This window comes from Sceloporus occidentalis, unplaced genomic scaffold (assembly GCF_023333645.1).
Source record: "Sceloporus occidentalis isolate IW3139 unplaced genomic scaffold, rSceOcc1.0.p SCAF_6, whole genome shotgun sequence".
Lineage (NCBI taxonomy): Eukaryota > Metazoa > Chordata > Lepidosauria > Squamata > Phrynosomatidae > Sceloporus > Sceloporus occidentalis.
In genome coordinates, this window is record NW_028316986.1 from 24365034 (window position 1) to 24382690 (window position 17657).

The window sequence follows — 17657 nt, forward strand, 5'->3', positions numbered from 1 at the left end:
ATCAGCAGTCAAGCCACCTGCAGTGGTTTATTCTGATCTTTTGGGTAGATTTCAAAGTGCTGATTTTTTTTTCTTATGAGCTTCTTAAAAGGTCTAGAGACAACATATCTAAGAAACTATGGCGGGTTACACACCGCCATTTAGTACGTAATGAATATGTACTAGGGTTAGGAAGGGGCGGTGCTTCTGCACCCCCTAACCCTAGTACCTATTCTGTACATACAATATGGCGGCGACCGTTCCACACGGCCACCGCCATATTTACGTATCGGACGCTGTGCGTCCGCACGTGTCGCGGCATCTATGACGTCACGAGTCCGCCCCTGGCGCCTCGCGATATCATAGAGGCACCGCTTAAAGAAGCTCCATTTTGGAGCTTCTTTTTTGGTCCGTGCGGGAGCCGCGCGGTGTGGCTGCTGCAGCTCCCGCATGGAGCAAACGGCGGCGGCGGTCTGTAACCCGCCTTTGTCCTTTATTTTCCCCTATTGTGATTTCTGGGACATACTTCCTTGTGAACAGTTCCTGTGTCAAGAGACTTTATTGTTTGTGGAATGATGGGTGACTACTTTATGTCCCGATGTTAAAGGTGAAGTAGGTGCTGTGGGTTTGCCTTCTGATGTTATCAGGAAAAATTAACCCTGAAGAAAAGGTCCTACTTCCATTGCTTTAGAGTGGGATTACTTTTGTTTCTCTGAACCATTTTATGTAAGCAATCCCCCCCCCTTTTTTTTTTTTTTAAAAGATTGCCAGTGTAGCTGGATATTGCATATGAAGTAGGCAGAGGCTTGGAACCAGTGAAAAAGCTAGAACAAATTATCTGAACAGACTACAAGCAAAGACTGATCTGGATTTTTCTTTTGTTTTGTTTATTCATATATATTAAGATTATAGTTATTCACAAAATGATTATCTGACAAAAGATTGGCCATTCCATGCTCTCTGAGTTGCTGGACCCATATATTACAGACATTGGCAAGGGGATGCTCACATTCACAGTTGGATTATCTTAATAATCAAGCTATCTGCTCTGTATGAAACAGGAAAAAGTACTATGTACGCATTATGCACTTCACCGAATTTAACTCTGCCAGAAACCTTGGCCATCTGATAAATTATGTGCACAGTCACTTAGAGCCTTCCAGGTTTAACATTACTGCTATAGTTTAGCTTGGTGCACTGTTTCTTGCTCATTTCAGTAGAGCAAGAAATGCAGCAGAATTCTGCTTTCTCCAGCAAACCTACTCTGCAGTAGATTGTGTGTGTGTGTGTGCGTGTGCATGCATGCACAGGAGGGTCTACATATTAATTTAGAATTGAAAGTACCTGAAATATGAAGGGAAAATATATAATAGACAACAAGATCTGAAAAGAATATTTTGGTAATACTTTGGAAATTTATATAAAGATAGAACAGAACAAGAAAGACATCAGGAGAAAGTAAAGGAATTTTTACAAAAGCTGGAATTGGAGAAAATATCGGACAGACAGAGGGAAATCCTAAATGGGCCAATAACATCATTAGAAATATCGGAAAGTATAAAAAGAATGAAAAGTGGAAAAACCCCAGGCTCGGATGGTTTGCCAGCCATATATTACAAAAAAAAATGGAAAGTGTACTGATTAAGCCTTTAGAAAAACTATATAATACTATATTATATTGATGGAAAATAAACCACAGTCATGGAAAGATACAATGGTTTCTCTGATTCCAAAAGAAAGTAAAGATGTGAAAGAATCTACTAATTTTAGACCAATTGCATTGTTAAATAATGACTATAAAATATTAACATCTATATTAGTGGAACGTCTAAAAAAAGTGTTGAAAGATAGAATACATAGCGATCAGAATGGATTCATCCTGGAAAGATTAATGAGAAATAATCCTAGGATGGTTTTAGACATCATTGAATATTATGAAAGGAATAAAGAGAAAAAAGCTGCACTGTGCTTTTTGGATGCAGAAAAGGCGTTTGACAACGTCAATTGGATATTTATGTTGGAAATGCTGAAATAAATAAATATAGGAAATGACTTTATACGTTGGGTGGAAGCCATTTATAAAGATCAATCGGCACAAATTTGGATAAATGGAGAGAAGACAAAAGAAATTAAAATAGAAAAGGGAACAAGACAGGGTTGCCCCCTGTCCCCCCTCCTGTTTGTATTAACTATAGAAATCTTAAATGATAATGTTAGAAAGAACTCCAAAATTTGTGGACCTAGAATAAAAGGACAAAGTTATAAACTGGGGGCCTATGCAGACGACATAGTTAAATACTTGGAGCACCCATTAAAAAGTGTAGAAGAATTAGTAAAAGAGATAAAAGACTTTGGTAAATTGGCAGGATTCAAATTAAATATGGAAAAAACTGTAGTAATAACTAAAAATCTTAATATGGAGGAAGAATTAGAATTACAAAAAAAAAAAATCTGGCTTCAAAATTAAAAATAAAGTTAAGTATCTGGGAATAGTAATATCCAAAAGAAATGTAAATTTGTTTGAAGAAAATTATAACCAGGTATGGAAAGAAATGAAAAAAGACTTAGCAAGTTGGACAAAATTAAGACTCTCATTGTCCGGAAGGATAGCAGCAATAAAAATGAACATATTGCCCAGATTCTTATTTTTATTTCAAAGCATACCAATAGTTATTAAGGACAAATATTTTAAGGAATGGAAGAGAGAATTGACGAAGTTTATTTGGGCAGGTAAAAAACCCAGGATCAAGTGGAACATATTAATTGATAGTAAAAATAGAGGAGGATTGGGAGTACCTGATTTGAAATTATATTATTATGCCTGTGGGTTATCTTGGATTACAGAATGGTGTACACTACGGAATGAGAGAATATTAAATTTAGAACATGACAATCTTAAATTTGGGTGGCATAGACATATCTGGTTTGTAAAAACAACTGAGAATAAGGAGTTTAATAATCATTGTATTAGGAAAAGCTTAATGAAAATATGGTTAAAATGCAAATCAAGATTCTATCCGAAAATGGCTTTATGAGTATCACCGGAAGAAGGTTGGTTGGAAAAATGTAAGATGACAGATGCAGAAAGACGATGGATTACTTTTAAAGATCTAGTTAAGATAACAAAGGAAGGAGAAAGCAGAATGAAGATAAGGTCAAGAGAGGAAATAGAAAATATAGGAATAAAAATACACTGGTTTAGATATAAGCAATTAATGGAGATAACAAAAAAAGAGTTAGAAAATATTGGAACAGAGGAATCCTTGAAGAAACTAGAACAGTGATGGTGAACCTTTTAGAGGCCGAGTGCCGAAACTGTAACCCAAAACCCACTTATTTATTGCAAAGTGCCATGTCCCTCTGGCTTTCTAGTAACAAACTCTGGCAAACTCTGTGCTGGGGCGACGGCACATGTGCCCACAGAGAGGGCTCTGAGTGACACCTCTGGCATGCGTGCCATGGGTTCACCATCACTGAACTAGAAAATATAATTTTTGGCGAGACTAAGAAAAATATTTCTAATGTTTATGAATTGTTGTTGGAAAGAGAACTTGAACAAGAGGCAGTGAAGGAAACAATGATAAAATGGAGCCAATATATAAACCATAATATAGATTTAGAAATATGGGAAAAAACATGGCGGAAAACTAACAAATTTACAATGTGTCCGAATTTGAAGGAAAATTATTATAAAATGTTGTATATGTGGCATTTAACCCCACTTAAATTGGCAAAGATGAATAAGAATAAGAACTCAAATCCAAAATGTTGGAAATGTAAGATGAAAAAGGGATCCTACCTACATATGTGGTGGAGCTGCAGGAAATCTTAAGAAGTATTAGGAAATGATTCATATGGCAATTATGAAAATCTTGGGGATATTCTTCAATATGAAACCAGAAATGTATTTATTAAATGTAACATCGGTAATACAGAAAGAGATGGAAAGTAAGTATTGGAAAATAATATTGTATATGGTAACATCAGCTAGACTACTTTATGGACAAAAATGGAAATCATCTCAGATACCGACAGAAGAAGAATGGATAGAAAAATTGTTAGATATGAAAGAGTTAGATCTACTTACCAGAAATTTAAGAGGAGAAGACAATGGAGAGAATCAGGAAGATTGGAATTTAATAATAAATTATTGGGAAAACAAGCTAGAGAGAAATAAGGATGAAAAATAGATAAGAAAAAAAAATACGCAATGATAGAGAAAGGATGGGACAGGTAAATAAGAAAGGAAAGAGGGAAGAAGGAATATTTGTGTATAAAAGGGTATGATTAGATGTTAAGGAATAATAATAAGAATCTACATGTAAATATATAATGGGTAATACAATTATGAGATATAAAGTAGTGTATTTGAAAGGCAGATAGAGAGAAAAAGATGAAATTGGGAATGAAAAGATAAAGGAAAAATGAAGTGCGGTGATTATATAATTTAGTATATAAGAAAAGAGGATCTGTTCAAAAGGAAATAATATAAATTACTCCATTTTAGAAGTAGAACCTTTTACTTTTGTCAGTTGAAATTTCTCCCCTTTTTAGAAACAAGAATTAGAATAAACGTCATTTTTATATGTAAAATATGTGTTTACAAGAGTGATTTGGATGTAAAGAGATGTAGGACCAGATGGAACTTAAATAATGGAGAGCAGATAAGATAAGAAATTTTCAAGATGTATGTAAATACATGTTTGTTTGTTTGTTTGTTAGTTGATGTCTAAATGTGGATTATGTGTAGTATGTCTAATGTTTGTATGTGTATTTATATATTAATAAAAATTAAAAAAAAAAAGAATTGAAAGTACCTGGTAGTTTTTCAGGTTTGTCTGTAGCAAGGTAATTGGTGGCTGTTCCCCCTTCCTTCCATACTGTCTTGTGTGGTTTCAGAACATGAACTGCAGCAGAGGAGGTCAACTGTTAATGTGGCTTTCATGCTGGTTGTGGTCTGGAGTGCCTGGCATATAGCCAGCAAGATCATTTCCCGTTGTATTCATCCATCCAGCGGCAGATTGAATTAAACATTTTTAAAGGAAAGGCTGCATATGCTAAACATCATAGTGCAAAGGGCATTTGCTTTTCAGAGTACCTTGATCAAAGTGCTGTGCCTTATCAATGTTCTGTTATCTTAGCACATACTAATCTTCCTTTCTGTCCTCCTTACCCTTCCCTGTTCATGTTGTCTCAGTATACTTGTCTTTTTTAACATAAAATCTGCATAGTAGCTAGTACATTTCATGCAGTGCCGTTTTCTGTGAAGATTTTTTGTGCTTCTATGCAGAGATAAGTCTTGTGCAAGTTTCTGCTTAATCGTCAAGATGATTCCTAAATGCAGTTAGCTTGCTGTGACAAAAGAGACTATGATTGCCTCCATTTTGGTTATGCATCAGAATTTTGTATTGCTACTTCCTGTGCTAGAAAACAGAAAAAAGCTCTGAAATTTCAGAAAGCAGCTCATGTCAGTCTCCACCTGTAGTGTTTTTATTTTCTTGTTTTGGCCACTAGAGTTAATTTCCTATGAGAATACATGTGACTGCTTGATATCCTGAGGTGAAAATTTGGTCATAGAATCATAGAGTTGGAAGAGACCGCAAGGGCCATCCAGTCCAATCCCCTGCCATGCAGGAAATCTAAATCAAAGCATCCCCAAAGGATGGCCATCCAGCCTCTGTTTAAAGAGACCTCTAAGGAAGGAGACTCCACTACACTCCAAGGGAGTTTGTTCTACTGTCGAACAGCTCTTACTGTCAGGAAGTTCCTCCTAAGGTTAAGGTGGAATCTCTGTTCCTGTAGCTTGCATCCATTGTTCTGGGTCATAATCTGTGGAGCAGCAGAAAACAAGTTAGCTCCCACCTCAATATGACATCCCTTCAAATATTTAAACAGGGCTATCATATCATCCCTTAACCTTCTCTTCTCCAGGCTAAACATCCCCAGCTCCCTAAGTCGTTCCTCATAGGGCATGGTTTCCAGAACCTTCACCATTTTGGTCGCCCTCCTTTGGACACGGTCCAGTTTCTCAATGTCCTTTCTGAATTGTGGTGCCCAGAACTGGACACAATATTCCAGGTGGGGCTTGACCAGAGCAGAATATAGTGGCACTATTACTTCTCTTGATCTAGACCAGGGGTAGGCAACCTGCGGCCCGCGGGCTGGATGCGGCCCGGCGAGGCCTTGGGACCGGCCCCAGCCCAGTCCTGCTGCTGATTGCCGCCAGGGCCTTTGGGGGGCAATTGTCTATAGAAGCCTCAGAAACATGCATTTATATTAACATTTTTTAAAAAATCAGCAAATTTTTTCGCGTGTCCTCCATTTTTTTAAAAAAAGTGTCTTCCATTTGAAAATTTTGTCCTATATTTGTCCTGGTTTATTTATATATTTATTTTTTTAAAAAAAATTATTTATTTTTTGGCTTCGGCCCCCCAGTTGTCTGAGGGACAGCAACCCGGCCCCCGGCTCAAAAAGGTTGCCTACCCCTGATCTAGACACTATACTTTTATTGATGCAACCTAAAATTTCATTGGCTTTGGCGCCTTCCACATGCGCCAACAGTACATGCTCAGCACGTACTAGGGTTACAAAAGGGCATCCTTTCCGGACCCCTAACCCTAGTACGTGCCAAGCATGTACAAAATGTCGGCGCCCATTCTACACGGGTGCCGACATTTTGACGTAGCGGATGCTTAGCTTCCGCACGTCGTGGTGCAAAAATGATGCCTCAAATGTGCCATTCGCGCCTTGTGACATCATTACTGCGCCGCAAAAAGAAGCCGCTTTTTGTGGCTTTTTGCTGCACCGGGAAACCGCGCAGTTTGTCCGCTGCGGTTCCCTGGCGCAGCAATCATGGGTGCCAGCAGAGCGCCTTTTTGGGCGCTCTGTAAAGCGTCTTTGTTAGCTGCCACATCACATTGTTGATTCATGCTCAATTTGTCATCTTTTCCCATAAGGAAGTGAGTGATCCCACAGTGCTGGGAACAAACATCCTTGCAGCCCCCTCAACTCCATTCACTAAATAAGGGGAAGATTTCAGCACTGGTGGGCTTCCTCACATCTGTTGCCCAAGCCTTTTTTAGTTGTGCTTGCATTTGTTGTTAACTACCCTTGAATTGGTCCTGACTCATGGGGACCCTGCGGATGACACCCCTTCAAGATTCCTTATACTCCACTGCCCTGTCCAGTTCCTGCAAACCCATGCCTGTGACTCCCCTGATTGAGTCCATCTGTCTTGCTTCCAGTCTTCCCCTCCTTCTTATACCCTCTACCATTCCTAGAAATATTGTTTTTTCTAGTGATCCATGTCTTCTCATTATGTGGCCAAAGTATGACAGCCTCAATTTGATCATCTTGACTTCCAAAGAGAGTTTTGGCTTGATTTGTTTAAAGACCCATTTGTTTGATTTAGGAGATTATCACATGAGCAGAAAAATAGGAAGTAAAAGGTATGTTCCTGGTATAATTGTGCGATTGTGGCGAGGTTTTTCGCATGACATCGCACTTATCAAGTGAAGACCCCGGAATCCTCCAGCAACAAGTCATTCACAGGGAAGTACCATGAATGGCTTCTCAGTCATGAGAATGAAGCGCTATTTGGCAGGTGCAAAACTTAATCGCGTTTCATTCTCGTGATTGGGGAAGCAATTGGGAACATTTACCCACAATGCATTTCTCCGGCGACAGTTCCTTCTCATGACTACGTTCAGTGATGCAGTGGATTAGGTCTTATTTGTAAGGTGTGGGACACAAATTTGTTTGCACTGGATGAAAATAATATGTAAATTTTATTTTATTTTATTGTGTGAGAGGGAAACATTTGGTATAAGACATGTGCTGTTGCACCGAAATAGTGCATGTGCAAAATGAGCAACAACAATGTAATAAAACTTTATTAGTGGGGATGTGCATAATGCAATCACAAGGTTATTTGGCTTTTATGTTGCCATTATTGTGTTATTGTGCTTACTTGCGAAAATATTGACTGCTATAACTGTACTGTCACATTCTCTTCTAATGCAATGATTGTTGCTGAATTGGCTCTGGTGTGATGATCTCCTTACTGTTAATGAATAGGTGTGTCTTTTACCTGATTTCTGCATTTGATTTCTGCTTCGGGAGCAGTTCAGTCATGGAACCTTCTGAATCTCTTGGAATAGTCAGAAAGGGAGAAATTTTTTTCAGTCCCCACTTGCAGATATGGGAAATAAAAGCAAAATTCTTTATAACTGACTCTAATCCAGATTTGCCCACATATAAATGGATTAATGTAGGAAAGTAGATATAAAGTATTTATTTTGTGTATCATCCTTACCTCCTCAAGCATTTTGGATGTTTTCTTCTAAAATAATTTTAAAATGGAAACTTGTGGCAATACTTATCCTTGAGCATGTTCTTTTGCATGGCTGAGTACTAAGAGATCTGATGTGGAAAAGGGAGTGCACAAATATTATAAACTTGGTCATATCCCTAAAGCTAGATGTATTCCTTATAAGTATATACATATAACATTTTTACTCCCTGATTGGCAATCCGAGGTTTCTAAAGAAGCTTTGGTGATGGTGTCTGTAATTTCTGTGTTTACAACTTCTTCCTTCCCCTTAGTTTAGGTCTATGTCCCTTGTTTCCTGGAAGTGATATAAACAGATATCTCTGAGATTTGTAAAATTTAAAACCAACTGGAGTATGCAATTGCAGACCAGTAAAATTAAGATTGGTGTCATGTTTTAACTGTGTTTACTTTGGTGTGAGAAAAATCTGTGTTGCTTTAAATTCACTGTACATACCTCTCATGGCAAAAGACGACAAAAGACTATCTCTGTTGTTATGCGTTCTTATTACCTCTGATTAGACAATGTACAAGGAATTGCTGGTATTTAGAATTGGAGAAGCTTTGTGCATAAAGCCGAGTTTGCCTCTCTTTCTCCCACTCTAGTGTAACATCAGATCAGACATAAAGTTTCTTGCATTTTGCATTGTCCTGTTCACGAGGATGGAACAAACTTGTTTTCTGCTGCTCCAGAGAATAGGATCTAGGTTACTCGTGTAGCAAAAAGAACCCGAAAAAAGCGGGTTCTTTCTGTGGCGTGGTTGTGACGCCACTAGGTGTCCGTCACGTCAAAATGGTGGCACCTGTATGTACAGGGCACCGCCATTTTGACGCCCTCGTCACATGCAAGGGGTGAGGGGCGTCTGAAAGCGCTGCCCCTCACACGTCATGACGGCGCCCCATAGGGCCCGTCTAGCCAGCACCCAGCTCAACATTAGGAGGAATCTCCAGACAGTAAGAGCTGTTTGATAGTGGAACACACTCCCTTGGAGAGTGGTGGAGTTTCATTCTTTGGAGGACTTTAAACAGAGGCTGGATGGCCATCTGTGGGGAGTGCTTTGATTGTTTGTTCCCGTATGGCAAGGGGGTTGGACTGGAGGGCCTTTGTGGTCTCTTCCAACTCTGTGATTCTAGGAGTCTATAGAATCATAGAATCACAGGGGTGGAAGGAACCACAAGGGCCATCTTGTCCAACCCCCTGGAGTACACAATCAAAAGAGTACACAATCAAAACACTTCTCACAGATGGGTTTAAAAACCTCTAAAGAAGGATACTCCACTACACTCTGGCAACATATTCCACTGTTGAACTGCTCTTACCATCAGGAAATTCTTCCTAATATCTGAGTGGGACCTCTTTTCTTCTTTTCAAAGAGTGGGAGTTAAATAGTGTTTATTTCATTATACTTCAGAACACTCTGTACAACACAGCAGAAATAATTGTTGGTATAGTATTGGAATACACATCCTAAACCCAATTTGTCTGTGTCGGGTATATTAGCTTTAGAAAAAATTGAATATATTCAGAGATAAAAGAGGGCATAATGGCTTTCTTGCTTCCTCTACTATGGTGCCCCCATTTCTCCAACATCTGCTTCTAAGAGTTGAGGCATTGTGGAATGGTGCGTCAGGGACACAGGAAGATGCAGTGAGCAAGGCCAGTTAAAAGCCTCTTTCTGTCCGTATATTTATGGATCTAGAACAATAATACATGCCATCCACATAATCCACCATTTGGTTTTAGTTTCAGCACATTTGAATTCTGGCTCTATAGAAAAATATGTGAGTTGCAAAATGTGAGACTGTTATACTTTACTGTGTGTGTTATTGGGTTCAAGGAAGACATACCCAAGAAATGTACAGGAATGCTTCTGCTAATGGATCTTCTCATTTATTTATATAGTACCATCACTCTCAGGAAGCTTAGGTTCCAATCTTCTCTGAACCATAGAAAAGCTCACTGGGTGGTCTTAGATATGTGCTTGCTCTTAATCCTTATCTTCCGTGTAGGGCTATTTTGGAAATAAAGATGAAAAATTAAAATAAAATAAAAATGTTATGGGGGAAGGATAGGATATAAATGTGATAAATTAAAAATAAGGCTCTGCCCCAGGTAACTTTAAAAAACAACACTAAATTTCTATATAGAAATGGAGAGGTGAAAAACAGAAGCAGCAGTGGACAATGACTTGAACAAATGTAGTTTGCTCATGCTTATTTATTATTTATGTATTAAATTCATAAATCACACCCTTCACCTACCAGGCAGCTAAGATGACATACTGTAAAAACATTAAAATGACAAAGAAAAACACAAAGAACCATAGGAACATAACAAGCAAAGAAACTATACTCAAAATAAAATCTAAGACCGGAATTAACATTACTTAGCCTTCTTTCCTCTTAAACCTAAGAGAATTAGCCAAAGAGTTTATGAAAAAGGTGAGTATTTAGTGGAGTGTCTTGAAGTATGTGTGTTTGTGTGGTATAGAGTAAGGTCCAGGGCATTTGAATGAGTTCCTAACAATTACATAGCCAAGCTACTAGTTTTTGCATCTACCATAGTTATTCTAGTCAAGATCAATGAATGAGGGGAAAGCCAGTTTAGCTATTTACAGCGCTTTATAAATATAGGTTAATAATAATAATAATAATAATAATAATAATAATAATATTCAGGGGCAAAATCTCCAGAAATATGTGAAACCCTAGCACATGGCTTGGCAGCATGAGAAATTTGTTCTTTCTGCATGTGCTGGATAGTTTAACCCCCATCAGATGTAGTTTTGTGAGAAGGAAGGCAAAGTGCATTGGCAGTTGGGGTGTGGGAGAATTGATTCACTGTTCTATTATCATCCAAGTGGCATTCCTGTGGTCTCCAAGGAAAGATGTTGAGGGTGGGGAAGTTTATATTGAAGCAGTGGTGGGTAGTGGTGGGGTAAGGGGAGGGTTTTGCAGAAGTTGTCAGGCTACAGTTGAGTGTATTTGGATGTAATATGCAGTGTGGTCCTTGTTTCATGTGTCTTTAAGTTGAATTCAGGATGGAGTTAGTTAGGATGACAGCAATCAGTCTGGCTGTGAACACCAAATCCAAAGTGTGGTTTGGGTAATGTCTAGCATATGCATCCCTAGGGTGTCCAGGAGTAAATAATTAAAATGAAGCAGCAGCAGCTGTACCAGATGGTTGCTGAGCAGGTGATTTTGCTTGAGCTGATGACTGATAGTCCAGAAGGGATGGATAGCCTCAAGAAAAGGAAGTGTGTCACAAAAGATGTTTCAAAAGAAACCTGGTGTTCTACTTGAAAATGAAAGCATGCTGTATGTATTCCCAAACAGAATATATTAGCCACACCACATTTCAGAGAACGAAATTAAAATAGTGCTATCTATACTAAAAACATCTTTCATTCATAAATAAGTTTGTTACTTAGCTGAAGGAATAGGGTTATCTCAATGTTTTTGTGGGATGTTTAATAGGCTTCAGGAGGGAAAGACCCAGCAATACAGTCTCTGGGTCTGGGTCATATAACCTGTCCTTTCCCTGTTAAACCCAATATTGTAGCACCTCTATGTTCTAGCCATGGCTATGCTTATTCTTTTAAATAATGAGCCCTACATTAATATATAATAACAATACAACTGAGTATGAAGAGGGTGTCTTTCGTCCATTTTCACTGAACACCAGTGGCCTTTTCCCCACATACTTGGATCTGGAGCCCTGGTATTGCTCTTTCTAAATATTTTGAGTTGTTGCACTCACCTCCCTCAAAAACATGCTAAGAAGGGAGTGCGTAGGTTTAGGAAGAACCTTGAAAGGGAGAACCTTTTAAATCTTATGGTGGTAATCTGTCCTTGGCTATGCACAGCTACATCCCCCACTGGCACAAAAGACTTTCAGTGCATAACTGACATCCTGCTATAAGAGTATCCCACTCACACATTTTTGTGATCTTATTTCCTCTGATATGATAACTGCTGGGAGAGCAGTAGGAAGACCGCAGAAGGGAGCACCTCCCTTGTTATTTTTATTTGCCTTTCTCCACAAGCTCAGGGCACATGGTCCCCATCTCCACCCCTCATTTTTATTATTAGCTTTGTAAGATGAGTTAGCTTGGGGGATGGTGACTGGGCCTAGTGGGCTACCTGGCTGGCTAGGGATTTAACCTAAGGCCTTCTTAAACCTAGTCTAATATTCTGACCACAGAACTACCTGTTGTCACGTGTCTTCAAGTTATTCTGAGGGCAAATGTTGTCCCCATCTTCAAAAAGGGGAAAAAAGGATCCAAACAATTATCGTACAGTTAGTCTGACATCTATACCAGGAAAGATTCTAGAGCAGATCCTTAAACAGAGAGTCTGTGAACATCTAGAATGCAACTCCATAATCACAAAAAGTCAACACGGGTTTCAGAGAAAGAAGTCATGCCAGACAAACCTGATCTCTTTTGATAAAATTACCAGCTTGTCAGATGAAGGGAATGCTGTGGATATAGTATATCTTTATTTCAGTAAGGCCTTTGACAAAGTTCCCCATGATATTCTTGCAAACAAGCTTGTAAAATGTGGGCTAGACAAGGCAACTGTTACATGGATTTGTAACTGGTTGTCCGACCGAACACAAAGGGTGCTCAACAATGGCTCCTTTTCATCCTGGAGAGAAGTGACCAGTGGGGTCCCACAGGGCTCTGTCCTGGGCCCAGTGCTATTCAACATCTTTATCAATGACTTGGATGACAGAATTGGGGGCATACTTATCAAATTTACAGATGACACCAAATTAGGAGGAATAGCTAATACTCCAGAGGACAGGATCAAGATTCAAAATGACCTGAAGAGACTAGAAAACTGGGTCAAAGCTAACAAAATGAAATTCAACACGGAGAAATGTAAGGTACTGCACTTAGAGCGGAAAAATGAAAAGCACAGATATAGGATGGAGGACACCTGGCTGAATGAAACTACGTGTGAAAGGAATCTAGGAGTCCAAGTAGACCACAAGTTGAACATGAGTCAACAGTGTGATGTGGCATTGCACAAGGCCAATGCGATTTTAGGCTGCATCAATAGAAGTATAGCGTCTAGATCAAGGGAAGTCATAGTGCCACTCTATTCTGCTCTGGTCAGGCCCCACCTGGAATACTGTGTCCAGTTCTGGGCACCACAATTCAAAAAGGACATTGAGAAACGAGTGTGTCCAAAGGAGGGCGTCTAAAATGGTGAAAGGTCTGGAAACCATGCCCTATGAGGAACGACTTAGGGAGCTGGGGATGTTTAGCCTGGAGAAGAGAAGGTTAAGAGGTGATATGATAGCCCTGTTTAAATATTTGAAGGGATGTCATATTGAGGAGGGAGCAAGCTTGTTTTCTGCTTCTCCAGAGACTAGGACCTGGAGCAATGGATGCAAGCTCCAGGAAAAGAGATTCCACTTCAACATTAGGAGGAACTTCCTGACAGTAAGGGCTGTTCGACAGTGGAATAAACTCCCTCGAAGTGTAGTGGAGTCTCCTTCCTTAGAGGTCTCTTTAAACAGAGGCTGGATGGCCATCTTTTGGGGATGCTTTGATTTAGATTTCCTGCATGGCAGGGGGTTGGACTGGATGGCCCTTGCTGTCTCTTCCAACTCTACGATTCTATGATTCTAAGGTGAATCTCTCCTAGGGTTTTCTTGAGCCCGGGACAGACTGCCAAGAAATGGTGGCCTGCTGGCACCTGTTTTTTCTCTGCAGGGATGGCGCAGCCCCCAAACGGCACGCCATCCCTGTGGAGCAAAAAGAACACGGTATTTCTGGGTTCTTTCTGCAGCCAACAGTGACATTGCCAGTGTGCCCTTGGTGCACTCGTGACATAAGCAATGTGCAGTGCCATGGGGACGCCATGTGGCACTTATGTCACAATGGCGGCGCCCATGTACACGGGGCGCCGCCATTGTAATGCCGCTACTACGTACTAGGGTTAGGGACTGTGTGGTCCCTAGTATCTGTGCTGGTACGCCACTTATTGGCGGTGTGTACTGTGCCTTGGTAAGCTTTGTTCTGAAGGGGCTTGCCCTTGCCTTCCTCTGAGGCTGAGAGAGTGTGACTTGTCCAAGGTCTCACAGTGAGACATTGAAAGCTTTCATGGCCAGCATCCATAGTTTTTTGTGGGTTTTTCCAGCTATGTGGAAAAAAAATATTCCTGATGTTTTGGCTGCATTTGTGTATGGCAGTTTCCATGGCTTATGTAAGATTTACCGTACATCAGACCTGGAGAACCAAATATTTCAATTCGCTTCGCATTTTTCTGGTTGTGTTGAGTTCTTGAACCAGCTATGCTAAAGCATTTAGTTGCAGAAATGCAGTTGCATAGATTCTGTTAACATAGCAGCACCGTGTGTTATCATGTGAATGTTATGATGCTGTTTTAGGCACAGAAGATGTAAGTATCTGTTATCTCAGCAGTACCTTTCTCTGGAATATGCTGACTGGTTCATTGTGGAAGCCAGACATGTATATCACAACATTTAACAACACGGACCTTCAGAAACCAGCATAGAGTAGATAATTTTTCACATTATCAGAAATGCTTCAACAAAATGCTTTACTGTCAGAAGAGATTTTCTACATAAATAGCCCAAGCAATGCCACAAATGTGCCATTCATATAATGGTGAACTGTTGTTGGGACATCTCATTGAACCTTTGATATTTGGATTTGGCACTGTTCCAGTAGTGAAAGGATTTTTTTAAAAATATAAATTTTATATATCTATCAAGTTCTCCCAAAGATAATGCAAACTGTCAATACTTTGACAAATGAGGGTGTTAGTTTTTCTCATTTAAAAAGGTGACAGTTCAATTTCCTGCCACTTTATGAGCATTTGATGTTCAGATTACTGGCAGCAGAGACTGGTAATTTTTAAAAATTGGCATGGGGAATATTAAACATTTTTCTTGTTTAAAATAAAGACAGAATAAATTGTGTTAATGAATCTAGTGAGTGCTCTCTTTACATTCAGCATTCTGACTTTTGAAATCTTCGGTATGCAAAAGATTTGGTACATTTCCACAATCATTGGTAATAACCAGCTAAATTATGATCACAACAGGAATTGCTACCATGGATTTGCAGAGATCAGCATGAACAGAATCGTTTTTCGGTGTCAGCAGCCCTGCAACACAGTGCTTGATGTCCCACACTGGTATTCTAGAGATATTGACTAAAGCACTTTCATAAATACACCTTGAGGTCTCCCACACCTTTACCAGCCAGTGGTTTGTGTGTCATCACAAATTCAAATTGTTCCATTTTGGCAAACATACATTGTTGACAAATTTCAAATTTCGCAGTCTTGGAGGTTTCAGATCATGTTACTTGTAAGCAAAAAGAGGAGCAATATCTTTTAAGTGACATTCTGTCACATGTAACAACTACAAATTTGGCTTTATCGAGTTTATTCTTAATGGGGACTGGTAATCCCAGATCTGTGGCAACCATGCCAGCTTGATATATTTGTTTTCCAAATAAATCTGGGAGGCTTTAAGTGCACCCACAGAAAGTATAATATATGAATAATGTATGAAGCACTCCTGATTCCCCAAAAGAAAATGGGAACCAATCAAGTTTGTTTCTTATGGTGTGTGCTACATGTGCTTGCTGTAAGGAAGAGCTGCTGTCTGAGTGAAATCAAAGCACCTGTCCTATTTTCTAGGTACATGCATTAGTGAAATATCCCTGGCTTGGCAACTGAAAAATAGAAATGCAGTTACAGTGGACCCTTGTTATACGCTGGTGTTTGGTTCCAAGATTGCCCGTGTATAACAAAATCCGTGTATGCTCAAGTCCCATTAAATATAATGACAGAGCAAAACGGGGTCCCTTATAAAAAATGGAAAATCAAGGTTTGATAATTGAAATTTATACTTTTTTGGGACATTTTCAAACCGTGTATGCTTGAATCCGTGTATAACAAATCCATGTATAAGAAGGGCTGACTGTATTAGGAAGCAACAACTGTAGTGGTGCAGTACTATGTAGCCACTCTGGTCTGAGATTAATATTTTAAAGTTAAAGGAGTTTTAGCATACTACAGGCTATCCAGTATCATGTTCCATGGCAGTTCTATAGCAATAACTTTTAACTCCTATATACCATGCAGTGATCATCCAGTGTGTGCTGTCACCTTTTTCTGCTGTATTCCACTCCATTGATTTTTCTTCATCATAGTGTCAATATTTTCTAAATCTCCATCTGCTCAGCATTTTACAGTGGTTCATTGATTCTTCTATCCTATGGTTGTACTTAAGCCTATTTTTAGAATGATTTACAAACAAATATTGGAGATATTGGAGATTAAAGTATGGTCATTGATACTTACCCTAAATGTATACCTCATCTTGCCCTTTTGAAACAGGCAAGTATAGTCCTCCAGATATACTTGTCTTACTACACCTAATTCTTGTGGAGGTCTACAGTCAGATTTTACAATTCACTATCTTGATTCCTATGCTTAATCTGTCACTGAATTTCCCCTTTATTTTCGTGATACCCTCATGCTTCATTACCAATGCCAGGATAACTGCCCCACAAACCTGGACATGGTTTGCATCTGTACAACCCCAATATTAACATATCAATTCTTCATTCTCTTGAGAGAATTTATAAACTGTCAGATGAATAGTTTTTTGAGGGTTTTTCAGGCTATGTGACCATGTTCTAGAAGAGTTTCTTCCTGACATTTCACCAGCATCTGTGGCTGGCATCTTCAGAGAATGCTTGCCTGGAAAGGACTTGGGTATATATATTGTGTGACCTGGAAAGGAAGGAGTGATCTGCATGTGTATTGTTTTGTTGCTAATGGCAGGCCTCAGGGTGGGAGGGTCTGCAAAAGAGGATTAGTGTCTTTATGCAAATGAGAAATCTCCCAGCAGACAATGAACACTATCAAGCAGACACTAATCTAGAAGGGTGTGCGGTGTCATGACATGATGGGGCGGAGTCACAGCATCCAGCGTGCAAACGCTATGCTGTGGCTCTGCCTACAAGCTGGCACTAAGTGCCAGTCTGTATAGCCCCTAAGTCTTAAGTTAGTTCACTTGCTTTTGGTCTGCCATTATGAAAAAGGTCTTGGACAAAATATATACCTTGTTGTTCCCATTCCTGAAATTGATTAAATTTATCAGGGTAATAGAAAGATTTGTGGACAAGGAAGGAACAAATAGGAGAGAGATCTTGTGCTAGAACTTGCTTCCATCTTGACCATATCTTTACTGATATTTGTAGCCATGGATTTTTAATGTTTTTAATTATTTGCAGAGTGAGTTTGTTAAAGATCAAAGTAAGATCAGTTGATGGTGGGCTATTCATTTCCATGT

At 39.3% G+C, this 17657-nt stretch overlaps 1 protein-coding gene across 2 annotated transcripts in view; it reads left to right on the plus strand.

Annotated features, from left to right (window-relative positions):
- TTBK1 (tau tubulin kinase 1) overlaps window positions 1-17657 on the plus strand; it is a 157277-nt gene that overhangs the window by 20696 nt on the left and 118924 nt on the right. The window lies entirely within an intron of this gene.